The 27,534-nt window shown below is 32.5% G+C and overlaps 1 protein-coding gene across 1 annotated transcript in view; it reads right to left on the bottom strand.

Moving 5' to 3' along the window:
- Nucleotides 1-27,534, bottom strand: part of DGKB (diacylglycerol kinase beta) — a 680,640-nt gene that overhangs the window by 534,367 nt on the left and 118,739 nt on the right. The gene's annotated exons all lie outside the window — the stretch shown is intronic.

The following is a 27,534-nucleotide window of genomic DNA, read 5'->3' as shown; positions in this document are numbered from 1 at the left end:
CAGACCTGTTTTGTATTTTATTAGAGATAGTCTCATTGAGTTGCTTAGAGCCTGAGTGCTTGCTGAGGTTGTCCTTGAACTCACAACCCCTCTGTCTCAGCCTCCTGAGCCACTGGGATTACAGGTGTGAGCCACTGTGCTTGTCAAATATCTCAGTGATATTTGACCTGCATAAATTATTTCCCAGTTCCAAAAAACCTCATTTTCAAATAAGCTTTTGAAATACCTGTTAGAAAATCCACTCTTGATGGGTGTCCATCAAATGTATCATGCCTATATTTTCACTCAGAATGTACAGTTTTCTTCCTTTATATTTGAAATCATGTGTGTTTGTACGTTTGTGTTATTTTTAATTGAGATAAAATTTATATAACATAAAATTCACTGCTTCAACTATTATAAATATGCAATTCTTACATTTTCAGTACATTCTCAATGCTATACAAACATCACCAATTGTCTGATTCCAGAATATTTTCATTTCCCTGAAAAGAAAGCCCATAGTTATTAACCATAACTCCCCATTTTCCTTTCTTTCCGGTCCTTGATTACCACTAATCAATTTTATGTGTATATCAATTTACCTATTCTGGACATTTAATGTAAACAGAATATAGTTTTCTATATTTTTCATTTTTAGTACATATTGTGATAGCAATTTTTATCTGTCATCAGAGTTAATTTTCTCTCATGTCCCTTACTAGACTGTAGGTTATCCTAGAACAGAAAACACATATTTACATTTTTACACAACTTCAACTTTATGACAAAGCTGAAACAACAGAATTGCAATAAATATTTGGATTGAGTTGAAGGTGTAGCTCAATGACAAGGCTGGGTTTTAATTCCTGGCACCACCATAAAAATAAAGTGGGATTGATTGTATGTCCTCCTCTGAGAAGTGTCTGTTCAGGTCCTTGGCCCATTTGTTGATTGGGTTATTTGTTGTCTTATTGTCTATTTTTTTGAGTTCTTTGTATACTCTGCAATAGCTGGGTCAAATGGTGGTTCCATTCCCAGCTTTCCCAGGAATCTCCATACTGCTTTCCAAATTGGCTGCACCAGTTTGCAGTCCCACCAGCAATGTACAAGAGTACCCTTTTCCCCACATCCTCACCAGCACTTGTTGTTGTTTGACTTCATAGTGGCTGTCAATCTTACTGGAGTGAGATGGTATCTTAGGGTGGTTTTGATTTGCATTTCTCTAACTGCTAGAGATGGTGATCATTTTTTCATGTTGTGAGGGGAATGGGAAAATAAACAAGGAGAGAAATGAATTACAGTAGATGGGATAGAGAGAGAAGATCGGAGGGGAGGGGAGGGAGGATGGTAGAGGATAGGAAAGGTAGCAGAATACAACAGTTACTAATAGGGCATTATGTAAAAATGTGGATGTGTAACCGATGTGATCCTGCAATCTGTATTTGGGGTAAATATGGGAGTTCATAACCCACTTGAATCTAATGTATGAAATATGATATGTCAAGAGCTTTGTAATGTTTTGAACAACTAATAAAAAAAGAAAAATAATAAAGTGGGATTAATTTAACAAGAGCCCTTCCCAAACTACAACAAATATGGTACTTGTGTTGACATGGTTCTTGTCGAAACTTACATTACTGCAGAGATGAAATTATGTATTCAAAAGAAAGATGAAGCTGATCCCTTATTCCCAAATCCCTCTTGTGGGTAATAAGGTAGTATTCTAAGGCAAAGGACCCTTTTACACCTTCTTGCTTATAAGTAGATACAGACTCTTCTATGCATACCCACAGAGATATAAATTTATAGTAATATACACAATCTGCAATGTCATATTCCAATAAACTATTTTAACTATATTGTAGCTCCATAATAAATGAAGGGGAAGAAAAGTTTTTTGGTTTCTTATAGACAGGCTCCAACAACATTTTTGGAGACACTGCCTAAAGCTGGTCTTTTCATTTCAGGTTTCCATAAGAGTAAAAAGACATCTGTATGTAACTGCCCCCAAAAGGGTAAAAATTATTCATGTTATATTTTACTGATTTATAAGTCATAGTTTATATTGTACTATTTCCAGTACAGAGAACATGAGCTAAATTAAGAGCCAAAGATCTTGATATATGTGACTGTTATTTCCACAAACTGAGGTTCAATTATGAACTTGGACTAAACAATTTAAGAAAAATATTTCATATTCAGATGACTTACTATCAATTCAACTTCTTCCTTTTCTAATTCTCAAGTTCCAGAACCAGTTTTTTTTTTAGGGGGGCAGATACCAGGGATTGCAGTCAGGGTCACTCAACCACTGAGCTACATCTCTAGCCCTATTTTGTATTTTATTTAGAGACAGTATCTCACTGAGTTGCTTAGCACCTTGGTTTTGCTGGGGCTGGATTTGAACTTGCAATCCCCCTGCCTCAACCTCCTGAGCCACTGGGATTACAGGCATGCACCACTGCACCCAGATAGTTCCAACATCTTGATACAAACTTACCTAGGATCTAATTTCCACTTCACAGATGTATTTTGGAACTATTTTGTTCTTCTGTTCTTGTCTCAATAACCTTTCTTGGGCCTAGTCTCTCAAAGATTGAGGCCTTGACTTGTCCGGCTAATCATCTGCAGATTGGGGTTTTGGTATAGGAATACCCAAGGGACCTAGATATCCATAATCTTTGAACAGCATTCTTGTATGTAAACTGCCTGCATATCTGCTTTGATTCTCAATTTTATCAGCTTGTGAATTTCCTACTGTTGTACTTTACCTACCTTCATGAGAGAACTCATAGTATCTTACTTTGTAATTTCACTAATTTTTTCAATTCCTTCCTATCTTTTTGAATCTGCTATCTCTGGATCATGTTTTGTGAAAAACAGTTTCAGGGCACTGAAGAAGAGAAAGGATTCATATCTAGGACTGACTTACCCTATAGGAACAGACAGATACTAAGGAAGTAACATCTGGATGAAAAGTCTATAGGTAAGACATGGTGTCAGTCACATTGCAGTTAATATCAGCGCTCCACATGAAAGAGCACAATGACAGATTTTGGACTCAGGAACACTGAGAAATCCAGGCAGATAGCCAGCCAGGCAAGGCAGCTGTGAGCTAGGGGATCAATTCACAGTTCATACATATCTATAATGGGATAAAGATCTGGTGATCAGGAAGATAGGCAAATGAAGTGTGAGGGAGCCAAGTGCTGGGCAGTCAGGTTCAACAGTTGTTTAATCTTTGGGATATGGAATTAGGATGGATGTCCAGTACAGAACATTGAATCTTGTAGAAATCAAAGGAGGGTTTATCAATTTTATTTTTTCAAAGAACCAACTTCGGGTTTTCTCAATTTTTTCAATTGTTTCTTTTGTTTCAATTTTATTGATTTCAGCTCTGATTTTAATTATTTACTGTCCTCTACTGCTTTTGGTATTGATTTTTTCTTCTTTTCTAGGGATTTGAGATGTAATGTTAGATCATTTAATTGTTGACTTTTTCTTTTAAGGAATGAACTCCAAGCAATAAACTTTCCTCTTAAATAGCCTCTTTAACAAATGGTGCTGAGAAAATTGCAAATCCATATGCAGCAAAATGAAATTAAGCCCCCATGCACAAAACTCAACTCAAAGTGGATCAAGGACCTAGGAATTAAACCAGAGACCCTGTGCCTAATAGAAGAAGAATAGGCCCAAGTATTCATCATGTCAGATTAGGCCCCAAATTCCTTAATAAGACTCTTATAGCACAAGAAATAAAATCAAGAATCAATAAATGGATGGATTTAAACTAAAAATCTTCTTCTCAGCAAAAGAAACAAGCAGTGAGGTGAATAGAGAGCCTACAGAATGGGAGCAAATTTTTACCAAACGCACATCAGATAGAGCACTTATCTCCAGGATATATAAAGAACTCAAAAACCTTAACACCAAAACCACAAATAACCCAATCAATAAATGGACCAAGGACTGAACACACACTACTCAGAAGATGATATAAAATCAGTCAACAAATATATAAAAAAATGTTCAACATCTTTAGCAACTAGAGAAATTCAAATTGAAACTACTCTAAGATTTCATCTCACTCCAGTCAGAATGGAAGCCGTTAAGAATACAAATAACAATAAGTGTTGGTGAGGATGTGGGAAGAAAGGCACACTCATACATTGTTGGTGGAACTGCAAATTGGTGCAGCCAATATGGAAAACAGTATGGAGATTTCTCAGAAAACTTGGAATGGAAGCACCATTTGACCTAACTATTCCACTCCTCAGTCTATACACAAAGGACTTAAAAACAGAATACTACAATGATGCAGCCACATCAATGTTCTTAGCAACACATTCACAATAGCTAAATTATGGAGCCAACCTAGATGCCCTTCAGTAGATGAATGGATAAAGAAAATGTGGTGTATATAGACAATAGAATACTATTCAGCAATAAAAGAAAATAAAATCACTGCATTTGCAGGTAAATGGATGAATTTGGAGAATATTATGCTAAGTGAAGTAAGCCAATTGCAAAAACCAAATGCCAAATGTTTTCTCTGATATGTGGATGCTGATCCATAATGGGGTTGGGGGGAACATGGGCAGAATGGAGGAATTTAGATAGGGCAAAGGAGAGGGAAGAGGAGGATGTGTGGGTAAGAAAGACAGTGGAATGAGATGGACATCATTACCCTAAGTACATGTATGAAGAGATGAATGGTATGACTCTACTTTGTGTACAATCAGAGATATGAAAAATGTGTTCTATGTGTGTAATATGAATTATAATGCATTCTGCTGTCATGTATGACAAATTAGAATAAATAAATTTAAAAAGATCATTGTAATGTTTTGAGCAACTAATATAAAAATAAAAAATAAAAAAATAAATCAAAAGGGGGTCATGAATTTCAGAAATTCTGAGACACAGGTATAATTCCAGAGGTGCCTACACTTGACTTGTGGGGCAAAGGACTTGGAGAACAACAGTGGATACCAATTGCAACCATGACAGAAGCACATCAATTTTCCCAAGAAGTAATTTAATATTAATAACCACAATAGAAGATTGTGCTTAATTGGGGTTATTCTTTCCATTTCTAGCAGAATCACTTAAGAACTAAGGTAATACCAAGTCTCAAAGTTGGACTCATTCTACTTGGGAAACTCCCTTACAAAGTGCTTGGAGATAGACAGCAGCTGATAAAAGTATATTTGCCTCTTACAACTCGTCTCCCCAGCACCTGCTTTGCTATATGAATACTTCCTGGTACTGGGAATGTACTGGGAATTCCTCTCATATTGACTCAGTCACATAATAAAAAATAAATGAGAATTAACCTAGATGTTTAAGGAATGAATATTAAATTATTATGTAGTTTTGCAAATTCTAAATTGTACATAATTTTAAGGAAAATCCAATTTCCTTTCCATAAGCCTGAAATAAAAATAAATTAATAAGGGCATTTGGCAGTGTATACCCAATGGGTTCTAAACCCTGCTACATTAAAACAAGCAAACAAAAAACAAAAATGAAAAGTTTTTAGTTTATCTCACATCTCTTTAGGCATTGTGACATCTTGAATGATCTTTTTATAATTTCACTGCCTTTTTTTTTTAAAGAGAGAGTGAGTGAGAGAGAGAGAGAGAGAGAGAGAGAGAGAGAGAATTTTTAATATTTATTTTTTGGTTCTCGGCGGACACAACATCTTTGTTTGTATGTGGTGCTGAGGATCGAACCCGGGTCGCACGCATGCCAGGCGAGCGCGCTACCGCTTGAGCCACATCCCCAGCCCTTCACTGCCTTTTTATTACAAAATACTTCAACAAGTCCTTATCAGGTTAATCTCAAAGGCCACATGGAGTAATGAAGCAATGTAAAATCAGATAGATTTGGATTTGAATCTTGGCTGTAGAATTCTTAGCTGAATGTACTGGGCATAGTTCTAAGTTGTCTGTGACTCAGTTTTCTAATACTTAAAATTTGAATAATATTATGAATTTCGCAATACTGTATCTAGCAAGGTGCCAGTGTCTAATAAATTCCTGTTCCTTTGATACAACTTCAGCCATCCTTCAATAGTTCCATATTTGCCTTCAAATTTAAGTATAAACCCTTGCTATTGGAATCATAGGTATGTCTAAATACAATGAAACACTCAAATTAATAAATATTTTCTATCCTTCCAACTTTGCACATCAATATCCAGCCATTCAATTCCCAAGGCATCCCCTGAGTGCAGAGTTCTTTCTGTGTTCATGATATTACTTTTGGCCAGGATTCCCTTCAATGTCATATGAAGTTCAAATATAATGTGTCCTATACTTGACCTGCCAGCCTGTCCACCCTACTTCTCAGGACTTCCTTCAGTCACTGTAGGTAGTACCTGCCTCTCTCTGGAACTCCTCATAAAAGCTCTTAGAATCTACATCTATTAGTGATAGCATGCATATGTAGTATTTTAGTTTGCAAAAGTATTTATTTTCATTTCAAAATCACAATGAATTTACCTTTTTCCTACTTAACATAAGATCATTATCTATTAAGAGTCACACAATTAAAATCAGCTGAAAAATTTTGAAGAAGTGATTATATATATATATATATATATATATATATATATATATATATAAACAAACTTATTCTCTTTCTTTGAAAAAAAAATAATTGTTTCCAATTCAACCAAGGAACCAAGTTAGGAATTTATGACTTATTATTTAGTTAATGAATTTTATTACTTATTTTTACAGTACATAGACATATTTGACTTCTATTTACTGTCTTACATTAATGGGTAAAGAATATATCTTCAGTATATACTAAAATATAAGAGAAAGCAAAAGAATCATATAGATACTTTCTAAGTTTTAACGTTTACATTTTTGCTTGGGTTATGTTTTTATTTGACAATTAATAGAATTTATATTGATAATAATAGAATTTATATATAAATATATAAGTTATTTCTTCTGAAAATTTCAAAATACATGCAAATTTTTCATAATTATTATTTCATATAATTACTATAAATATGTATTATGAATAAAAAACATAAAATTTTCATGCTTCATTATTAGGGGAAAACACATAGAAAAGCAAAGGCCTATGATATAAAATTAAAAATTGTTCCTCAAGCCAACCTCAACACAAGGCACTAAGCAACTCAATAAGACCCTGTCTCTAAATAAAATACAAAAAAAAATTGTTCTGAAAATAACATATGCTTATTATGCCTCATAAGAAAACCTGTTTCTGTTTGGTCCCAAGTAAATATATTTTAAAAGCCTAGGTCATTATTTTTTACTACCTAAATATTAGTGATAGTGCTATGAGAATACCAGGACATATTCCATGGTTAACAAGACTACCTAACATATAATGTGTATTTGCTATTTGTACAAAATATTTGTGAAGGCTAACTATAGATTCATAATTTAGCCCTTTAGTCATCAAAGTAGACAGTTTCAGGGTTCCAAGTTACAGTGAGGTTGGGTGAATTGTGAAACAGAAATGATAACAATATTATCTTCATTGTGCTTTTTCTGGGATTAGTATCTGGTACATAGTAAATAGCAAATAACTATAATCCCTTATCATCATCTGGGCTATCAGTCTCACAGTGACCTCTGGGATTGCTTTATTCCATAACCTTAATTTAAGGTTACTCTCCATCCTCTTTATTAAAAACAAATTCTATAAATACTTTAAACTCCCATTTTTTTAGCCAAAACCAAGAATATAATTTAAACTCTTTTAAAGTTATATTTAACATACTAATTTAAAATTTTTGTTATGCAAAATTCAGTTCATGGGCAATGGAAACAAATGTAGTCATTATATGTGCTAAATCAAAACATTTAATGAAATGCAATTATGAGTTACAATTCTGAATCTGCACATTATTTCAAAATTTTAAACCCACGCTAGTTCATAAGATGACAATTTTATTTAGTTTTTTTAAAGTCCTTATGTGGGTTGCAAAGAACTGAGAAACCAGACATTCTGGCAACAATACTGCATTCTCTGATCACAATGCTAATAACATCCTCTTTTAGAACAATATAAAATTACTGAAGTTTCCAACTAGTTTCTGAACATAAAATTTTTTAGTTCTCTGTACATTTATAAACAATCTTAATATCAGGCAATGTGGAAAAAGCAAAATCTTTTATCTTGCAAGCATTCAGGTTTTAAAGGATAAGTTGCTCACATACATATATTAAAGAACTCAAAACTCCATAATATTTTCAACAAATCTTAAATTCTGAATAGCACTCAGGGAAATGTAGCATATTTATATTGTGGTTTTGTGTATCTTCTCATCTTTGCCACAGCTTAAGAGGCTGTGATGATCTCAATGTGAGAAGGAAGCTAGGAATTGCGTACATAATTGGAAGTAGTTGAGATGTTTGTTTCTAGACTTTGCTTTTAGATGACCAAAGGGATAGTCCCACAAATGGTCTCTTTTTTCTCCCTCTAATTCTGAAAATATTAGAAGAAACTACACTGGAGGACTCTTCCAACCACAATATGTTATGATAATAAGATCCTGATTATATATATATATATATATATATATATATATATATATATATATATATAGAGAGAGAGAGAGAGAGAGAGAGAGAGAGAGAAGGGTCTACATATTGTCCTACACTGCTAAATATTCCTCTCTTGATATTCCCACCACTGATTTTTACTTCTTGCAAACCTTATCCCACTTTTTAATAGAAAGATCATGCTGAATAATTTGTGAATTTTTAATCTCACTATCAGGTAAGCAGATAAAGCAGAGTCCGGCTGGAGGTGAGGAGTGCAAGAATTCCAGTTCAGAAAGGAAAATGTTTTTCTTACATGTTGAACCGGTATTAGAAGTTCTAGTAGTGTAATTCAGATCATATTTAGAATTATACTTATCACTCTGAAAAGTAGTACAGTTTGATCTAGTTCACATAAAGCTTAAACTAATTATGTTAAATATGATCTTTACCTACACTGTGACGATCAATCTTCAGGTTTTTCAAAATTTGGGGGAGGAGGACTCACAATGACATACTATGTTTGTGGACATTTTCCCTCAGTTCTGATTATCCTTCTTGTCTGGTATTCAGAAGGGACTGAATACTGAGTACTGTTTTTATGAAACGACATCTCTCACAGTGCACATTCTAATGTGGAATATTTGCTACAACAACTGCCAACAAACTTTGCCATATTTGCTATCAAATAAAAATCCTACTCCAGTGCTAGTTAAATGTGTTAACTGTTCAGAGGTGAGAGGATTTCTGATGCACTTTCGCTGTATTTCAGATAAGAGGACCAAGGTTAATCACACATTGTTTAAATGCTTTTGAAGATCAAAAAAGAAAGAATTGGATAAAGATGATGATCTTAGAAAGGAATTTACTTACAAAGCAAGAGTGAGTGGGTTTGGGAGATTTTGGTTTTATATAATATCAAACAATTTAAAAATCAGGCATAAGCAACTCCAGTGAATAGGCTACAGCAGTCCCCAGGGAACTGGAGGACTCCTTTGACCAATATGCTCCTACTACAGAGGAAATTCTTCATCATGTAGACATTGTTTTCTTTCTTTTCTTTAACCAATACCATCTCATAAATTCACTTAGTAATTAGAAAAACTGTCAGGAACATAAAAACTGCCAAACATAAGACAAAATTATTTATTAGTTTCCTAGGTCTGATATAAAAATTACTAGAAGTCTGGTGATTTAAGCCAATAGATATTTATTCTCTCATAGGTCTGGAGACCAGCAGTCTGAAATCAAGGTGTTAACAGGGTTGATTCTTTCTGGAAGTCCAGAGGGAGTATCTATTTCATGCCTCTCCATCAACTTCTGGTGCCTGCTGGAAAACCTTGATGATCCTTGACTTGAGGTCCCATCACTCCCATCTTTGCCTCTGCTTCCACATGGCCTCTCTGCTCCTGTGTTTTATAAAGACACTAGCCACTGGACTTAGAGCTATCCCACCAGAAATCCAGGATGATGTCATCTTGAGATCCTGGACATAACTGGATTTGCAAAGACTCTTTTCCTTAATAAAGCCACTACATGTTATGACTTAGGCATATATTTTGGAGCCATTTTTTTTTTTTTTTTGGTAACAGGGATTAAACTCAGGGGTACTTGACCACTGAGCCACATCCCCAGTCCTATTTTGTATTTCATTTAGAGACAGGGTCTCACTGAGTTGCTTAACACCTCAACATTGCTGAGGCTGGCTTTGAACTTGTGGTCCTCCTGTCTCAGCCTCCCAAGCTGCTGGGATTACAGGTGTGCGCCACCACACGCAGCTAGAGCTACTATTTAACTTTCTAAATATTGGTTTTAGGTAGAAATAATAAAGATGATGTGTAATCCAAACTTTTATGGAGAAATTTCTCTGAAAACCTAGGGCTTTAACAAAATTTGTTAAAGTCTATTGTTTTTAAATCATTTGTTAGTTCAGACTCTTTGAAAAACACATGCAGGTAGAAATACCTACAAAAAATAAAGGGAGGAGGAGCAAGAGTAGGTTGGGAGAACCTCTAGACTGTGAAGCAAATCCAATCCCAGTGAAAAGGACAAGGAGGAAGAGGATTGGATAGCAAGGTCTCAGACAGTGGCACAGTGGTCTCCTCAAGAATAACAAGGAGTTCCCCAGAAAACATGGCCCTTTGAAAGAATTCTCTGTTGGAGAGGACATCCTAGATTTACTACCACCATTGCACTTGATTTGCCTGGGAGCAGTCCAGGGAGAACATGGTCTTGGTGTCAATACTGCAGCAAATCTAAAGTGTTAGAGAATGTGAGAATCTTTCTATCATCATTCACAAAATAATACAAGAATTGAAAAAGAAGGAAAATTCTGCAACACAGTCCCTTTGATATCTCTGGAAAAATCAAATCTGAGAGCATCCTAGGACATTCTCCTAGTACTATTGATTGTGAGATTATATGCAAATGATCTTCATGACTCCCAATCTCATGGTTATTTTTGAAGCAAATAGTATTGGCAATCTTAAAGGCATATTCATCTATGAGATAAAGTATTTGGAGTGCTTAAATGGGGATATTAGTACTCTGACAAAGGATTAATTAAAGGGTCCTGATCGCAAAAAAAAAAAAAAAAAAAAAAAAAAAAAAAAACTCAAGTTGGTCAACTGGGGTACAAAAAGAATCTCATGCCTAATAATGTCCAAAGTTTGGATACAAGAAAGATTTCTCTAGTTTGTTCCTAAATTTCCAAATATTTATGAACAGAGCTACACATCAGATATTTTTATATATTGAGGAGGCCCAATTTACTACAATGAATAGTATGAATACTGAATAGTGTCTATGAAATACAATTACAGAAAAGAGTTTAAAAAGCTTATTTTTTTGTTATTAACCGGAAGAAGACAAAAGATAAATACTTGATGTAAAACTTTAAAACAAATTTTAGAACATGTATACAAAAATAATTTGGCAAGTATACACGAGTATGATATGAATATAGACATCACAGACTCTCTATATCACCAGATATATTCACATAAGCAAAGTGAATGGAAATGAATGTGAAATGAGAGTTTCAATTCTCCTACTGGTATCTATGGCATCAGTTGGTGGTTCACAGCCATTTATTTGTAGACAGACACACAAATATGGGAAACCTGAAAAGCTCTCTCTCATTTGGGCATAGCCAAACATCAGGCATTTATTTTTTTTCTTTCTTACCCCCACCAGCTCCCTCCCATCACCCTCCTCTTCAGTCAGCAGCGGTATTGACTGCATCTTCCACATCTTACTTTTTAATATCAAAACTCAGTCAGGAAATCTTTAATGTTTTAATTTCTAAAAATTCTTTATGTTTTGTCAAGAGTTCTGTTTATTCATTGCATCTTTAACATATTATTTACTCTTCTTTCTGCTTAAGGCAAATGTAATCTGTACCCGAAGCTTACAGGACAGGCACATAAAATACTAAATTAATTAGGTATTACAAGATTAATTGGTGCGTTAGGACTTCATGTTATGCGGAATTCTCTGCTGGGTCTTGTATAGATGTTTAAATACTTATTATTATTTGAGAAAATTTGGTTGGGTGTTTTTATGTGTTGGAAATATATTCCTGTCTATTAAAAATAATGGCAGACAGGCTCTTCCTATTAAAGAAAATCAATAGTCAACACATTTTTAATAACGTTTTAGGTTTAAAGGAGAAATGAATGCATTATATTTCTTATTTCAAAATAGTATATAAGCGGTGAATTCAGTGAAACTAACTGAAGAATCACAAAGAAAGTACTGAAGAGACCAAAGAGTAAAAAAGTGAGGAATAGCACTGGGATTTAAGCAAGTAGAAGTCCAGATAAATCTGAACAGTTGCAGTCCCCAATATCAGCTTTTCTAAATAAGGGATTCTATCCTCAAGATAAAGCAAAGAGTGATGAGGGGCTCAGAAAAATATGATGAAACTGTCTGTCTCAAAGAAAATTCTGGAGGAGAACGCAAGAGGACTTTTGCCCTGGATGAAAGATGAGAGATCACAAGGAGATGTAAATTGCCCATAAATAAAATTGATTATACTGGCCAACATCTGTGGTAAATTCTTTTGTACTGTAGTCTGTCATGCATCATGATAAAGGCACGTTAATATTAGACAGTTATATTTTCATGAACCCACATGGCCTCACATTTGTAGTTTCCACTGCAAAGGGAAAAATTTCCCCAGACAATAGGGTGTGGCTCTTGTAAATGGGCTTAGGTAACTAGAATTTGCGTGAGCCCCTTGAATTATTTGATTTTTGGTCTTTACTTGCCTGAGTGTTATGACCTCATATAGGAATAAAACTTATATAAGGGCCTTTAAAATTCTGGACCGAATGACTGGGCTGAAAGATTTATAAAACTTGGAGCATTCTTCCTCATGTTGTCTCTATAAGACTGAGAAGTTCTAGTAAATAATTTCCTCTAGATTTAAAGATAGGGAGGAAAAAACATTTAAATAAAGAGAATTCCAAGAAATTAGACTCAAATTTTTACCTAGTAAGAGCTTTGCCTAAAGCACATTGTTTAAGCACATACAACATTAAAGGGAAGATTTCAAATTTTGTTCCACTAAAAATCTGAAATCGCAGAAAAACTAAGAGGCAGTATGAAATAAATTGTCAAAAAACTTTAGGTTTCCTCTTATTTATATGTGATTATCATTATTATTTTGCTCTAGTATAATTTGAATGTGTCATGAATGATGCTATTTGATTAATAACTTTTAAATAACTGGCCCTTTGAAAATGTTATTTAAATCTTAATTTGATTATAATTGGATATCAATGATCCTTTTCCCAACCTTAGAATCTATGAAGTCATATGCAATAGTCTTCTCAAAATTATTAAATTTTCGAGGGAAGTCCAAGGTAATAAAGACAGATGGCCAACTAAATGAAATTGGAAACCAATTTATCTAAATTTGTTAGATTTTAAAAAATAATTTCTTATTATCTTAGACTTTTCCACTCCCTTTTCTCCCTTTCTTTGCTTTTCTTTCCATCACAGATTTCTTTACATGCCTTGGCTATAACTATGCAGAATGAAGTCATATTTACTAGCATGTTACTTTGCGGTTACTTGGAAGTGGTTTTGTGTTTTAAGGCAGGATCATTGTAATTTTTTATGATTATGTAATTAAGAATTCCCATTTTAAAAAATGAAAGCACTTCAACATAAAAAGATAATCAGTCATAATTTCTAAACCTGGAAATAATGTCTATTATCTGTGTGTTGAGATTCATCAGGGATATTTTCAATAAGTGGACATAAATGCATATTTATAAAACTGGGATCAGAAATTACAGAAATAACATTAGGAATTATGTGGCATTTTCAAGATGCACTTTCACTTTGCATATATTAAGTATTTTTTTCATGGTAATAAGTATAAACCCATTCCACCAACATTACTGACTGAACAGTGTTTCTTTGTATAGTTATATCATAAAGTTTATGAACTGGCTTCTTTGAGGCATTTAAATGAAATATTTGTTAATATTCATAGTCTAATAAAAGGAGTATATATAGATTTTGGGAACATTTTTCATTCTATTCTTACCATAAATTCCAAAAAGTAGTGTTGATAGGTCAAAGGTTTCACTAATTTTAAGGCTTTGCTTTATATCCTTCTAATCTAACGTTCAGCAAGTTTGAATGAACTAAATTTGTCACAGCAGTATACAAGAGGAAAGTAGGATTATTGTGTGTAAAATCTGAAATAATTTATATGTGAAGCAAATTTACTTGCATTGTAACTATAAGAATCAAACACATCAAAATGCCATATTAATTCAAACTTCATATCACTGTAAATCACTTAAGTGAACCTAGGTGTAACTAGCAGATTCTCTGATTTACTTGCATTATAGTAGAGTGATTATTGATATCATGTTCTTAAAAAGAAAAGGAATAAAGAAGAAGAGTGGTATAAAGTAATGAGAGGACAGGATTCAGAGTTAGGAAACCTGTTCTACTAGGGCAAACATATTCCCTGAATCTGATGATGATGATTGTTTTCATCTTCAAATAAAAATAGCATTGTGGGTAATCTCTAAACTTTTCTAGTTCTAAAACTCTACCTCATGTGCAACTACAAGAATGGGATCCTAGTTAAAATAAATTATACTGTCTGTATGTATAATGTCAAAATACACTCTGTCATGTATATCTAAAAAGAATACAATTAATTTAATTTTAATAAAATTAAAATAAAATAAATAAAATTTATTAAAAATTAATAAAACATTAAATTCTATATGAAAGTGCTCTAAGGAAATGACTATTACTTATTTTTGTAACTTTTTCCCATAGAACCTCACACATAAATTACCTTGCATGAAATCATCATTTTATGTGCCATAAGGATATTAAAATCTATTTTTAAAATAAGCATGCTAAGATGGTTATTAATCAAATATCATTTCATAGGATTACCTACAAATAAAATAAGAATTGATTTTCCAGTACTTATTATTCTACACTCCTTGGCAGATGGAATCATTTTTCCCATTGTTTGAAATTTTTCCACAAAGAAAATAGATAATTTTGGTATTATGAAATGTTATTAATAAGGGAATCTTATTTATTGGTTTTATATTTCCTGTATATAGGAACAAGAGAGAACTGATGAAGGGGTTGACTTCTAACTTTCATTCTTAAATAGATAGTTTTATATTTTTAAGTATAATATGAGTTATTTATTTGTCCTAATTTTTATTAGGACAATTGTTTTAATTAACAAAAATTTAGAAAGGGTTTGCTATCATGGAGCACATTGGAATGCACTCTCTGAAAAACTTCTTTAAAAGCCCTCTGTTTTCCCAGAAAGTCAGAACCTCAGCCTCAGGGACTGAAGTTCCCTGTGCTTCTCCTTTGCTAGGAAAGAAATAAACCTTTTTCATTTTTCTAAAGCAAAACAAAACAAGATAGAACTTCCCTGTTTTAACAGTATTATATTTTTAATTAATATGTAATAATTATAAACATTTTTAATATAAACATGGATAAATATACATGATCAAAATATGCAAACAGCAAAAGATATAGTGTTAAAAAAACTGAAGTCTACTATAAACCTCAGAATTCAATATTTTATCCATTCTATTTTGTTAAAACATTTCTGTTTCTTGTTATACTATCTGTTGATTCCCTGATATTAAAGGTGAGAAATAGGCTTATAACACATCCAAAGATATTCAAAATTTTACTGGCTATAATATTGGTTTTATAATTCATCCAGTGTGATTTACAGATAGATATCAGAAATAGAGGAGATGGACAATGTTTATAGCAGCACAATTCACAATAGCTAAACTGCGGAGCCAACCTAGATGACCTTCAGTGGATGAATGGATTAAAAAATGTGGCATATATACACAATGGAATTTTACTCAGCAATAAAAGAAAATAAGAATAAAATCATGGCATTTGCAGGTAAATGGATGGTGTTGGAGAAAATAATGCTAAGTGAAGTTAGCCAATCCCTCAAAAATAAATGCCAAATGTTTTCTCTGATATAAGGAGGTTGACTCATAGTGGGGTATGGAGGGGAAGCATGGGATAAATAGATGAATTCAAGATAGGACAGAGGGGTGGAGGGAAAGGCAGGGGGCAGGGGATTAGCAAGGATGGTGGAATGTGATAGACATCATTATCCAAAGTACATGTATGAAGACATGAATTGGTGTGTACATACTTTATATATAAAAACAGAGGTATGAAAAATTGTGTAATAAGAATTGTGATGCATTCCACTTTCATGTATTTAAAAATAAAACAAAGAAAAGAAATAGAGGAGATGGATATTCTGGGATGTTTTAGTGAGTACAACTGACAGTTAGGTTGAATGGGCTTATTTTTTCTTTCTCATTTTCACTCATAAATCACTCTAATAAAAGTAAGTTTACTCTAAGAACATGTATGAAGACACTAATGGTGTGATTCTACTTTGTATACAACCATAGATATGAAAAATTGTGCTCTATATGTGTAATATGAATTGTAATGCATTCTGCTATCATATATAACAAATTTTTTAAAAAGTAAATGTTTTATCTAGTTAGATCCCAAGCAAATGAGTCCTTTCTCCTGCTGACCTTCTGCTGCTTCCATAGCCTCAGCTAATGAGAAGGTGCTACAGCCAGAGATATGGCATCAAATTTGTTAGCATAATTATGAAGAGTGAGCATTTCATATTTCACATCTGTAGTTAGACTCATTAGGTTAGAAACCTAATGGGGTGTAGACTGCTTTACTTCTAAGTAAAAAAGCTATAGCCTAACTTAATAGGGTTCATAATGGCTTTTACATATGTTTCAAATCCTGTGGAAATAGAATATAACTTTATTCAGCTTGTGGTATATGTATCTCTCTCTTTGATTTTTAAAAATTGAGTTTTACAATAGGATAATGTTGGGCTAAATGGGCAACAGAAATAAAAATCATATATCCAGATGTTTCCCATATTAAATGGAGGGAGTTTGCAGTATTTTTGTTGAAATGGAAGGTACTTTTTACTCCACACAGAGCAATCTAAATTTCAAAGACTCAGAACATAATAAAATACAAAGCAACAACTCTCATGAATAAAATTTAGTGCTGTCATTAAGAGTTAAGGATCCTTAAGCTCAAGAGGATCATTTCATGATGGTTCACCCTTACCATTACACACTTCTGGATGGGTGACCAGATGCTATTTAAAAAAAAAAAAATCTTGAATTTTGGGCAATTCAATAGCCTGGGCTAACTCATATGAGTTCTTCTAATTGGCACTTTTTGTACTTCCAACTGGCATTTTATTACTGAAAATATTCCACTAAAAGGATCTATTTTGGTCTTTCAATTCTAGACTATCTGATGTGTATTTTCGATGGAGTCTAGATATATCATTTATTTCATTGTCACTTTTTCTTTCCCTAGTCCTGTGTTGGGGATGGAACGCAGGTCCTTGTGCAAGGTAGATAATTTCTCTGCCACTGGGACATACCCCCAGGCTGGCAAATTTTCTTAACCAAATCTTTACATTTTTATTCACTGATGGAGATTTTTCTTCTTCTGTGGTATTTTATTTTCACAGGGCTGATGTAATGGTGGGGCATGGAATGCAAGGAAATGAGTTGTGCTGACTCCAAGCTGGGGCACTTGGATAGTGCATGCTTCTGCTTCCCTGTTTCTGACAGCTGGAAAATGGGTAAGACCTGGACCCAGATTAAAGTAGGTAAGAAAAGGAAGAGTCACATGATACGAGTAATGTCAATATCTAAATGATCCTCAGATGGCCTCTAGATTGGAACATTCCCCTATCTATTTTGTACCTTAGTATACAAGCTTCTTTATTCTTATGTCTTAAAATTTAGGGTTTCTGTGTTTGCATCTTAACCCATCCTAACAAAAACATTTCAGTATTTTGCCTATTTTTGTATTATAAAATTTCAAAACCACTTAGCAGCACTTACAAACATAGGCATGCAATACTATCATTTACTTCTTAACCAAATGATATTACTGGACTCTGAGAAAAGAAGCTATATTGCTAGGTTAATTTTGTGCCACTTGAAGGAGGATGTTCCAAGGATCAGTTAGATTCCATTTTCATATATTAGACCAGTAGTTCAAAATATACTATATTTTAGTTTGGATGGTATTGTGAGCATGATATTCTTGGCCACTTGTTTAAAAAAAAAAAAAAGGAAAGGAATACTTGTCTCCTGCTAAGGTGCTTATGAAATACACTAGACTTTATACCTCTGTGTTGTTTTCTTCTGTATTAAAAATAGATACATGGTTTGCATTTGAGTCATAAAGATCTTCAACAATATAAAATGTATTAAATAACTTTTTTTAATATTTGACATTATAATTTTATTTTTTTCTGAGAATTCCTGCTGATTTCTGATGTTTCTTGTCAGCATAAATTTTTGTGGTTTCATGTTATTCTCTTAAATCTTACAAATAGTAATACTTAGATTGCTTTTGAATCCTAATTTTCTCTTTTCTTTATTATGTTTTTTCCTAGATTCAACTTTTCATCTCAAAGGTTTTTTTTTTCTTTCAAACTATTATTTTCTTCAAATAATTTGTGATTCTTGGTTATTCATTCATATTTTGCATCAATAAAAAACTGAGGTTTGTTTCTTTTACAGTTTTCTATGTCTGTTTATCAAAAAAAACAGCTAATCCTATCAAAAGATGAGCTTTCCTTAAGGTGTGTGGTTGAGCAAGGTGTAGATTTTCTTACAACATTCTAAAGACACCACAGGGAAATATTCTGATATAAAATAATTTTTATGAATATAACAACCATGGAAACTCATCTATCCTGTTCTTCTTTCAATTCAATATTCTTCTGATTCCTCCTTAGGTGCACTTTGATTATTGTTTAGACATTAATATTATTTACATTGGTCAAATATAAAAGCTACACATCCAACTTCTTTGAAAATATTGGAAGGGAATAAATGCTGCTAATCATAATCCATCAGTAACCTGTCTGTGGACTCCCAATTGCCTCCTAACGGTCCATTCCAGCTATAGCCAGGGGTTTCTATATCCATTATTACCTAATCACAGTTTTTTCTTGGTTTTATTTTCTTTGCTCTGGTCTGTCAATTAAATCACATTTATTTTCCAGTCTTGATAGAAATTACTCAGAGACTTATTGTTAATCAGGAAATTCTAACTTTCACATCTGTATTTAAATACCCTATTCCACTTGAAAAGCAATATAGATATTTGCAGTAAACATTATATATGTGATATTTGTACTACTATGTATAGTCCACTAGGCGTGTTCTTATTACTGTATCGTAAGGTGATATATTTATTAAGACTGTATCATTACAAGTATTTTGAACAATGAAGCTTTTGTCTATGGCCATGACCAGTTAATTCAGGAAAATCTAACATCTTTCCCACTCCTTTTTTTTTTTTTTTTTTTTTGGTCCTTAGGGTAAGGCACAGAGTTTGATCATCTTCAATTCTTTTTACTTACCATATACTTGGATAAATGTGGAAAGCATTTTAAAGCACTATATACTTGGCCATGTGGTTTAATTAATGAGATAAATAAGATTACTAAGATCACACTGTGCTTAGATGTTAATATGTTGTCTCCCAAGCTGACTAGCACCACCAATTTGTGGGTATATCTCTGGGACCATATATAAATTCATTGTTTCAAGAATACTTTTTTGTTTTTTATTGATTTTTTAAAAAAAATAAATGACAGCAGAATGCATTACAATTCTTATTACATATATACAGCACAAGTTTTCATATCTCTGGTTGTATATAAAGTATGATGACACCAATTTGTGTCTTCATACATGTACTTTGGATAATGATGTCTATCACATTTCACTATCCTTGCTAATCCCCTGCCCCCTCTCTTTCCCTCCCACCCCTCTGCCCTATCTAGAATTCATCTATTCCTCCCATGCTCCCCTTCCCTACCCCACTATGAGTCAGCCTATTTATATCAGAGAAAACATTTGTCATTTATTTTTTGGAGATTGGTTAACTTCACTTAGCATTATCTTCTCCAATGTCATCTATTTACCTGCAAATGCCATGATTTTATTCTCTTTTATTGCTGAGTAAAATTCCATTATGTATATATGCCACATTTTTTTCATCCATTCAACTACTGAAGGGCATCTAGGTTGGCTCTACAGTTTAGCTATTGTGAATCGTGCTGCTATAAACCAAGAATCAATAAATGGGTTGGAATTAAACTAAAAAGTTTCTTCTCAGCAAAAGAAATAATCTGTGAGATGAACAGAGAGCCTACATACTGGGAGCAAATTTTTACCCCTCACACATAAGATTAGAGCACTAATCTCTAGGGTATATAAAGAATTCAAAAAGCTAAGCACCAAAAATATAAATAACCAAATCAACAAATGGGCCAAGGACCTGACAGACACTTTTTAGAAGAGGTTATACAATCAATCAACAAATATATGAAAAAAATGTTCATCATCTCTAGCAATTAGAGAAATGCAAATCAAAATTACTCTAAGATATCATCTCACTCCAGTCAGAATGGCAGCTATTATGAAGACAAACAACAATAAGTGTTGGTGAGGATGTGGGGGAAAAGGTGCACTCATTCATTGCTGGTGGCACTGCAAATTGGTGCAGCCAATATGGAAAGCAGTATGGAGATTCCTTGGAAATCTGAGAATGGAACCATCATTTGACCCAGCTTGCCTCTCCTCAGTCTATACCCAAAAGACTTTAAAACAGCCTACTACAGGGACACAGCCACATCAATGTTTATAGCAGCATAAAGAATACTTTTTCATTGTCTATTCTGCCTTGTGCTCTAGGCCCTGGGAAAAATATGTAGAAAACAGGAAGATATATTTATTCTTTTAGAAAATAAGACTAAATAAAGGACCCCATAAAGTTAGGAAAGTCTATTCTAGATCAGTATAAAGGCAAGCAGAAGGTGAGGAGATTGGTATGATGGACCATAGTTCACTCACATGAAAATATTATCTTTTATTGTTGGAAGAATTTATGTGACTCATCTTCCCCTTTAACTATTCATTTGGGTATTGTTTAAATTTTTTGTATGTTTTTTGAAGACTCATGTCATATTGAATTGTTATTGCTATCCTGGAAGCATTTATTCAGTAAGAAACATACAATGAGAATGTTAAATATTATTTTAAATAATAAATAAAAATTTATTGATAACCTGACCAATTAAGTGAATTTTAGGAACATTTGAAGCATAGGGTTATCCAAAATATGGATCATTCCTATACCCAGGGAAATATATTTAGCAAGGATTATAAACTTTTTGTCATTACCATTAAGTGAAAAAGGAAGTAATATGCACTTCTGAACTACTGATTGCAAGAAATTAGAAAGAATTTTGAAGTGCCTGAAATATTTGCAATTATAGAAGTAAAATATATTAGTTAATTCACCTTCCTAGTGAGTCTTGCCCTTATATGTGCATTCCCTCTTGCGTACTAAAGCCATTTCCTTTATGCTTTCACTATTTGACTCTGCTGTTTGACATTAGGGAATTGTTGGAGTGGTTATGTTTGTTCAGTTCTATTTTCAGCAAACTGCTCATTACAAAACTCAAATGCATGAATTATTAATGAAATTGGCAAGTATAAATATTTTTGCATTTATTTTGTCATAATTAATTTAGCAAACACCTTTTTGAACAGAGTTTACATTTCTAAAGAAAGGGAAATAATTAAATACCAGGTATGTTTAATGCAAACATTACTTTTCCATGAGTATACTGAGACACTGATTGATTCAATGATTTTATCATGACTTTCAACTAGGAATTGCATGAGATGGGTTACTTTCATAATTAGTGGTTATTTACATTCCAAAACATTTCATACACATAAAATAATAAATTTAACATAAAATATAAAAGGATAATCAAATTAATATCCATGACCCAATTTAAAACCTTTAACATCATGACTGCTAGTGAAGTCTCTTGTGTATCCCAGCCAGATCATAATCCTGAAAATTGGTTAATTGGTTTTCTTTTGTGTGTGTGTGTGTGTGTTTTTGTGTGTGTGTGTGTGTATGTGTTTTTTATTTTTGGAACTGGTATTGAACCCAGAGGCTTTCTGCAACCAAGCTTCAGCCCAACCTTTTTTGTTTTTTATTTTGAGACAGGGTCTTCCTAGTTGCCAATGTAGCCTTGAACTTGTGATCCTCCTGCCTCCATCTCCAGAGTTGCTAGGATTACAGACATGTACCAGGACACCTGGCTAGGAAACATTTTTTTTCAAACTCAAAAATTATGCTCATGGAATTTATTAGCATTGATATTCTAGCTTTAATTCATTCATCTTCACCACTTATATATATCTCCAAAATTTATATAACATAGTTTTGTTGATGAACATTTTTGTGTCTTAAATATAGGCAATGCTTCTAAAATATATTTGTATAGGTTTGTGGATATATGTATTCGAGTTGCCTTGAGAAATTACTCAGAATACAATTGCTCAATTCTGGTGTACATGGATCTTCATTTTGTAAGAAGCATTAACTCCATAAATTCCTCCCAATTTATACTGTCAACAACATTGCCTGTTATTCTTTCAGTTACATGTCTTCACTAATATTAGTTAATGTCTTTATTAATATTAGTTATTATCAATCTTATTACAGTTGGATGGTGTAGTGGACATTCATCCTTTTACAATGTACTTTTTTGGTATGCAACTGAGTACTGATGATGCTGAACATTTTCGCCCATGATTATTAGCTATGCATAACATTTATTATATAAGATATCAGTAACACTTTTTCTGTTTTTTATTAAATTATTTTTTGTTTTTTACTGATTCACAAAGGTTCGTTTTTGTTTTGGGAGAGAGACCCATTGCTAGGTATAAATGCTTACCAATATCATATTCCATTATTTGACTTCTTTTTATTTTCTCATGATGTCTTGATATCAAAAGAAGCTCCTTATAATATAGTCAAACATATAATTAATCTGTATTTATGGCTTACTACATAACATGTTTGGTTTCAGAAATCTTTTCCTAGAATATGGTCACAAATACAGTCTCCTCCATCATCAAATGAAGCATTTATATTTTTTTCTTTCTTATATGCCTATTATGCAAAGGAATTGCCTTTATTTGAATAATACAAAAGGAATACAATTTATTTTATTATTCTACATATATTCAGTTAGTCAGCACAATTTATTTAATTTTCTACTTATTGATTCACAAATAACACATCTATTATTTAGTCTATTTTACATTTATGCACAAGTATTCAAGTTCTTGGCTCTTAATTTCATTACTCTAATTGTTTATTCCTTTGATAATTCCACAATATCTTAGTTGGTACAATTTTATTAAAAAAACAACTCATTACTTCTTAGGACATACATTTTAATTTCAATAGATAATACACCATTCTTTATATTTGTTATCTCATTTAATTTTAGGATTCATTTGCTTGAAGGCCTTTGTATTCCCTAAATTTTCACTGAGATATTTATTATAACACAGTTAGGCTCATAGCTTAATTTATGAAGGATTCGTCTTACTTTTTCTTCAATATTAGGTCTTCTTGGTGAGGTACATGGAATATTGTTCCATCCATTTATGTCAATTTGAACATTTTTCCATGAAGTTTTATAATTTTATCTATTAGGTTTTTACATATATTTAGATTTTTTAGGAACAACATATTTTTCTTTTTATTATAAATTATATTTTCCAGTTTTTAGTTTTAAAACAAAAACTTGAACTTTGTTCTTTGTTGCTCTTACTGTCATCAACCTCATTATCTCTATTAATAATTCTTCAGCTGCCTCCAAAATTTTCTGCATTTTTAAAAAAGGATAGTCATATTATCCATAAATCATGAGGATCTGACCTTTCTATCTACTTCTTATACCTTCTTTCTTTTCTTATTTTACTAGAGGCTTCATTTTAATATTCAACAGAAGTAATAATATATGTCTGTTTTGTGTTCCTGGTTGGAGAAGAAATACTTGCACCATTTTACCAATGATATTTGTTATACTCCTCTATTAAATACTTTTAATCTAGATGAAGATATTTTCTTGCTTTCTGGTTTGACAGAAATTAAAATCATGAGTGTATGTTGAGTTTTATTGAATGTTTTTATTGCATCTCTTATTCACATGGATGGCTTAATGCAAAATTGCATTAATTTGAATTTTAACTTAAAAATACATTTGCATTCTCCATATATGTAATTAAACTATGATACTGTATTTTTCCCTTACTACTATTTATCCCCTTCAACTTATGTTACTCCCACCTTCCCACACTTTATATGTTGTATCCTCTAACCTACTCTTTCGTCACAGAAAATAATATATATTCTTACACCATTAACATCTAATTTTAATCACATCTGAACAATAAAATAAACATGGAACATTCTTGGTCATGGTTTCCTTCCTTCCAAATTATGTCACTTCTCTTGCAATATTAGTTATATATTTTTCATTCATCACAAGAAATTACTATAATTATTTACACATTTAATATCTGTTTAATTTCCTGGTGTTAGTCTAGGCTCCAAAGCAACCTGGCTGCTTTGTTCTCTTACTGTTCCTGAGTCAGCTATTTTCTTCTTTCCTTTCTCCCTCCCTCCCTCCTTTCTTCTTCCTTTCTTTGTTTCTATCTTTGGCCATTGGAATCATTCCATGTTTCTTGAAACTCAACTATATATTTAATGCACATTTATTACAGAAAAACTAGAATGTGTCTAGTCTGCTGTGCTACTAGTCAGTCTCTCCCAGACACAGGTATCTAGAGTGCAGGTCCTATGTGTATGACACTGTTTCCAAGAGCCTTGCTGACCAGGAGATGGAAGTAAAAATGAACCTTCTACAGGGAAAGAGAAGAAAGTACGCTAAATGTTTTCAGTGACTTTTACCTATATTTCCTTTTTACCTTAGCATTTTACACTTGTTTTCTCATATGACTTATAAAGTCTAGAAAAAAAAGTAAGAGAAAAATGAAAACTTAACATGATATAAAAAGAGTGATACTGAAAGCATTTATAATGAATTTTATAAATGGAATTTTTAAAAATCATTTTCTGATATCTTATTAAAAGTACTTGGGGCTGGGGATGTGGCTCAAGCGGTAGCGCGCTCGCCTGGCATGCGTGCGGCCCGGGTTCGATCCTCAGCACCACATACCAACAAAGATGTTGTGTCCGCCGAGAACTAAAAAATAATAAATATTAAAAAAAAATTCTCTCTCTCTCTCTCTCTCTCTCTCTCTCTCCTCTTTCACTCTCTCTTTAAAAAAAAAAAAAAGTACTTGAGAAAAGTACAAAAATTGCCTGGAAAATTTATTAAGTCTAGGAAATGGTTTTAACTTTTTGTTACTCAATCTTCTTGCCTTAGCATTTCATTTACTTTGACTTTAAATATTCATTCCTTTCATTTAGTTAATTAAAGTTATACATACATGTAAATATATACACACCAGCACACAAACATATATAATCATATATATGTATGTATACACACACATATGGCATAAAGTTCACAATTTTGAAGTTCACAATCAAATAAAATCCATTAATTGCTATTCTTCTGTTCTCAGAAGAGAACAAAGACAGGTCTCCTTAGAACTGAATTGGAAATCCATGGCCCCTACATCAAAACTTATGAAAAAGTAGACATATCTGCATTCAAAAGTCATGAATAATATTATTTTTGGAATAACAGGTTGAATAATTATTTAATATTTGTTAAATAATTATTTCATGTTCCCAAATCTAGAAAAACTTCATTTCTCTGAATATTATTAGAGAATCTAATGTTCAGATATGAAAATAAGATATTTTCTTTTTAAACGAGTTAGAAGATTTATGGGGCTGGGGATGTGGCTCAAGCGGTAGCGCGCTCGCCTGCCATGCGTGCGGCCCGGGTTCGATCCTCAGCACCACATACCAACAAAGATGTTGTGTCCGCCGAGAACTAAAAAAAAATGAATATTAAAAAATCTCTCTCTCTCTCTCTCTCTCTCTCTCTCTCTCTCTCTCTCTCTCTCTCCTATCTCACTCTCTCTTTAAAAAAAAAAAAAAAAAAAGAAGATTTATGGATAAAATGAAACTATTACAACTTTTTACACATGAATCAAATAATTATTTATAAAATAGATTTTAAAACCCTCTCTTCATTTCTTTTGATTCACTAGAGCATTTGTAAGTAATTTTACAGATTTTTCCCGTTTCAAAAAATTCTTGGAAGCAAAGATTAGAAAAATCCAGGAACACACACATACACATAAACATATACATCTTTACAATACTATATTCTGGTGAAAATTGGTGATACACAGTTTACAATAAACTTTTATATCTACAAGTTACTAATTTCTAAGAAGTCACTACTGGCTATAATTGTGTGTGAGTCTCTGTTCTTAAATTTTACAAAACATGATTAATGTTTTCAGAGAATTTTTGCCCTTTCTTCATATTTAAATTGGAAATACCTGAAGACCATGTCAATTAATTACCAAGACATATTGATCATCTCTTATAACATATAGCTATCATCATTGTTTATCATTGCAGTACTGCACTATTATTTATCATTATATAGAGGGTGATAGGATTGCAAGTGGATTCTATATGTTATGTTTTATGAAATATGTATAGATGCTTATCACAATTTTTATATTTTAAAAGTAAAGCATACCAAACTGTCTACTTGACACACACATACAAAAAACTCTACTTGACTTAAAAAACTATTAAGAACCATATAATTTTTTAAAAGCTATATTACTTTTCCAAAAGAATTTTCAGTAAAACTTTTTATACCACTGCTTTGATTGATAAAACATCAGCCTTTTCTTTCCAATGAACAAAGTATTGTTAACAGACATATTTTAAATAGAAAAATGGAAAAGGGAAAAAATGGAATAGAATGTTGCGTCAGAAGATGTACATATTTAAACTTTTGATATAGTAGCAAGTTATTTAAAAATAAATTAATAATTTAAGAGCAATACAACTATTTGAAAGTGAAATTAAGTGCAGATCTCCATTTCTACTTATAATATAGCTGTAAAAAAATGTCACTCTTATCAAAATAATCTAAAATAATGTCATAGTATTTTAGATAAAATTTATTATTATTATTATTATTATTATTATTATTATTATTACATAAGTAAGATGAGATCTCAAAGCTACTTGGGGAAATTAATTCTAAATGAAAAGAGCTTTAAAGAATAGATGAGGCAGGTGGATAGTGCTATGCTTTGAATGTGTCCTCCAAAGCTCATGTATAGGAAATGTAATCCCTGATGCAAGAGTGTTGAGAGGTGTGACCTTTAACAGGTGATCAGGTTGTGATTGTTGGCCCTAAAGAATAGATTGATGTCATTATCATGGGAGTGGGTTAGTTTTCACGGGAGGAAATTCCTGATAAAATCTCGGATCAGAACTTCTTTCTTCGTACATGTGCATATGTTCTCTTGTTCTTCTACCTTCTGCTAAGGAA

This window comes from Spermophilus citellus, assembly GCF_964194105.1.
Source record: "Spermophilus citellus genome assembly, chromosome: 3".
Lineage (NCBI taxonomy): Eukaryota > Metazoa > Chordata > Mammalia > Rodentia > Sciuridae > Spermophilus > Spermophilus citellus.
This window is presented reverse-complemented; position numbering and strand designations above follow the sequence as displayed.